The sequence below is a fragment of the Chrysochloris asiatica genome, unplaced genomic scaffold, assembly GCF_000296735.1.
Source record: "Chrysochloris asiatica unplaced genomic scaffold, ChrAsi1.0 scaffold00088, whole genome shotgun sequence".
NCBI classification, from domain to species: domain Eukaryota; kingdom Metazoa; phylum Chordata; class Mammalia; order Afrosoricida; family Chrysochloridae; genus Chrysochloris; species Chrysochloris asiatica.
Genome location: NW_006408606.1, coordinates 3,195,514 through 3,199,744, shown reverse-complemented (window position 1 = coordinate 3,199,744; position 4,231 = coordinate 3,195,514). Strand labels below are relative to the sequence as shown.

At 32.1% G+C, this 4,231-nt stretch overlaps 1 protein-coding gene across 1 annotated transcript in view; it reads left to right on the top strand.

Annotated features, from left to right (window-relative positions):
- Window positions 1-4,231, top strand: part of FAT4 (FAT atypical cadherin 4) — a 267,907-nt gene that overhangs the window by 150,396 nt on the left and 113,280 nt on the right. The gene's annotated exons all lie outside the window — the stretch shown is intronic.

Here is a 4,231-nt window from a genome sequence, read left to right as displayed (position 1 = left end):
TACTTTTAAGGATAAATAATAATAATAACAAATCACATTTTTTTGGTGCTTAGTTTGTACCAAGACCTGGCCTTGAAACATTGCACCCTCTACTTCTTACAGTCTTCCAACAACCCAGCTCTTAACTTTTGTATACAATTGATATCAATCTCTAATTTAGAAGTTAGCTTCTCTGTTACCATAGGCTTTAATTAGCTTAGCTGCTCCTTCGATATGACTACTTTCAGTATCATTTCTTCAGTCTTACTTATTTGTCCCTGTGAGTATGCCCAACTTTTCTGTAGTGAAGTTTCTAAGATGTTCCTTTTTTACTTACTAATTATGTTACAGAGAGACCATTGGTCCATGAATTTGTGTTCTACTTGAGAATAAATTTGACTTAGCCTCATAGCTTAAAATGTAGGAAAACTAGTAAAAAAGAATATTAGAAACATTTCTTTGTAAAATCTGCTGGAATGCTTCATGCTCACATGTACAAATACAGAATAATTACTGACTCGAATCATTTTCAAAGATTTTTTTTTTTCCCCTTTAATTGTGTTGGGCAAGTTTCAAGCTACATTTTGCCATTGTTTTAGCTTTGAATACTTTTATCAGTGTAATTTCCTGTACCTTGACTTAAAATATAGGACACAGTTCCTATTCTTTCTGAATTTCAAGGATAATGATAAAAATGTACAAGGAGAACTTTGTTTGTTAAAAACTGCTAGCTCAGTTATACTAAATAGCTCCTCAACAGTATTTTTCAACTTAGAAATTTCATCTTACTCTTTGATCAAAAGATTTTGATAAGGTAATGCTGCCATATTAAGTGAAGAAAATTTCTAAGACAATAAACAGCATTTTTTGTTATCTATATATCAGAGTTTAGCTTTTAAAAGGTCAGGTAACATGATCATATTATAAGGATACAGCAAAATTTTCAGTTTTCACAAGAAAATATTAAAGGTATTAATCTCAAAGCTTCCATATATATAGTTAAGTAGTGGTATGAAAGATAATTTGACTATCTTGGAAATAGTCTGACTTTGATAATATTTCATTAATATGCTAGAAATAAATTTATATATTCTTTAAAAGATGAGTAATATGAGTGCTTTTATAATAAAGTAATACAATTAGTGGTGAATAAATTTGCAAGTATGTATTTGTTGTTGTTGTTAGTGCCATGGAGTTGGTTCCTTTCAAATTCACCTTGTGGCTCAGTGCATTATCTTGTAGCACTACACCAGGACTCCATCCATATGTATATGTGTGTGAGTTTCATATTCTAATGATCTGATGACTTGCTGAAACAGTTTCAAAAGATGAATGCTTTCTGAAACAGTTCCATGTGCTACAGCTGCATGAGCAGTTGACACATAGTACTTAGTTCTTTGTGAAAAATCATTACACAATATTTATGGATAGGAATAAATGTATACATTTTATAATGTAGAACTGCACCTATAGTTTGATACATATTTTGTGTGCTATAAATTCTGCAACTAAATGATTCATAAGACTGAAATAGAAATATAAACATACAAAATAAAACTGCCCAAAAGAATCATGTCACTAAATCATTTTCAGAATACTGGGCAGAAATAAAGAAGAATTGTTTTAAATCTGAAGATCTAGTTGGCTATAATCAAAGAACTATTGCCATCAAGCAGATGCTGGTGTACAGTAACTTTATTGGACAGAATAGAACTGTCCCATAGGATTTGCAAAACTATTTACAGAAGCAGACTGTTACATCTTTTTTCCTGTGAAGTCGCTGGTGGTTTCAAACTTCTACCTTTCTGGTTAGCAGCTGAGCAATTAACCACTGTGCCACCAGAGCTCCTTGATAGGCTATGAAATTCAATGTACAACACTAAATTCAATTTGCAACACTTACGGATACACTATAACATTTTAAAATAATTCAGTTATTATTTTATGATTTGGGCATTTTATACCCAAGCTGGGATAGAAAATAAATCTGAGCTCCATATTTTTCAGGATAATACAAATGTTCAGGGAGAATTTTGATTTTCAATACGTCAACATCTATTTTCTAGATGGAGAGCACATGCACAAAGTCACCTATGAGTCTTGTCGTGAATGAAAAGCCCTTTTCTTTACAGTTTAGTAAATGTAAATTGCTTCCAGGGCCCATAATTTTACAATTAGGCTTTAGTTCCTGAGATGAGAGCTGTTTCTTAGATGGTATTGCAGAGTTTTATATAAAAAATTGCTGTAAATTATGCTTATTTTCCCAAAGATAATGATAGTTATCTTTAGTTCATTTAATTTAATGCTATTTTTAATACCTTATATTTATCATTACAAATTTGTACATACAAATCTATTTTTTCTATAATTTTAGTTAAAGTGAAATATTACTTATCTTCCCACCCACACATCTCATAAAACATTTCAGCTATTTACAACAAGGCTATAAAATCTTGGTATTAAGTTCTCTTTTTGCTTCTGCAACTTAATTGTTTACTTAAGGAAGTAGTATACAGGGTAGACTAAGAGTTTTCAGATCTCTGGTTTAATTGCTCATATTCTAGTTGATTTATAGAGAAGTGCTATGCCATCCCTTGATAGTCGTGTGTCATCCTTCCCCCTCCCTCCCTCCAGTATTCCTAATGTCTCTTGATATTACAATAACATAGGCATGGAAGATTTTCTGTACTGTTACAGAACAGAATTTTGTATCTCTGTTCACTGGCATTACTTTTTTTCAGAACTTTGTTTTTCAATAGTGGCCTTGTATAAATATAGGTCGCATGGGCCTCAAAAGAATATAGATCTAATATTTACTGCTAGGATTCCTGATATGGCACTGTAGGATCAGCACTGGACTGCAAACCGCAAGGTTGGCATTTCAAACCCACCAGGTGCTCTTTAGAAACCCTATACAGGGTCGCTATGAGTCAGACCTGACTCCATGACAGTTAACAACAACAACAATAACAATTTACTGCTCAATTCTGCCATCAAAAATGCAGAAAATAACTTTAGAATATCATACACACACACGCACGCACACACATCTTTTTATTTGTACCATAAATGAAATGTTTTATCCCATCAAACCTGTGGAATATTAAGACAACCTTTTATAGGTTGTTGACCTGCTTCTATCCAGATCTTAAAATTACATTTTCTTTTGCTGGTGAGTTGACCTTTTGTCCCCATTAGCTTTATTTGTGCACATTCTTCCTGGCTTTCAAAACTCTAATTATTCTGAACCTCATAACTTCTATATTGTTCAATTATTAATATTTCTAAAGAGACCATAAATACACAACTTAAATAAGAAATAAGACCCTACCTTTTCAAAATATCTGTTCAACTATTGTTTTGTTGTTGCTAAGTGCTATAGAGTAGGTTCTGACACACAGCACCAGGTATAGGGTTTCCAAGGAGCAGCTGGTGAGTTTGAATGGCTGAACTTGCAGTTCAAACAAACTTTGCAATCTATCACATTAACCCGCAGCACCACACAAGAAACTCCTACTTAGCACAGTAATTTTTGTTAGTTAGTAACTACCTGGAAGTTATCTTTATAAATGTTTCCTCTGAATTATCATAAAACATAGGACACTAGGTAAAGGACTTTAAATCACAGCAAAAGACTAATTCCATAATTTTAATTAAGAACAAGTGGTACTTCATAGAGTAGACACTACCAAACAAAGTATTTGATGATTTTCAAGAGAAAGCACATCTAATTTATGTATTCACAAAATCCCAAGAAAGAGTATTTTTCAAAAGAAAAAATAGGGACCTTGTGATCAAATTGTCCATAAAGTCTCTCACAAATTATGGGCATCATAAATGGTAGGTGGAATTCAGGAACTCAATAGTTGAAGCAAAGTTGAAAAATAGAGTAGCAATTTCTAAGCAATTCACATTTCTTGATAGACTTTTTCTACCACCAGATATAAAAATACTTACTAAGGAATCACTATATATATAAATGGTGTCCTTCTTAGTATGGTATTATATGATAGTACCACCACCCTGAGAATTCAATATTAAAGTGAACATCCTTTATTGTTAGTGAAGAAAGCACTACTCTGAGTCAGTAAATCTGACCTTTCTGTTTTTACCCCATTGTTTGCAGTTCATTTTAAAATTCATTGCTCTAATACATTGATTCATTCCTTACATCTTCTGTGTTATAAGAGACTGCAATGTTTTTCTGAAATAATTATTTATATATTTTTTTTTTTTTTTTCCAAAAGCAACA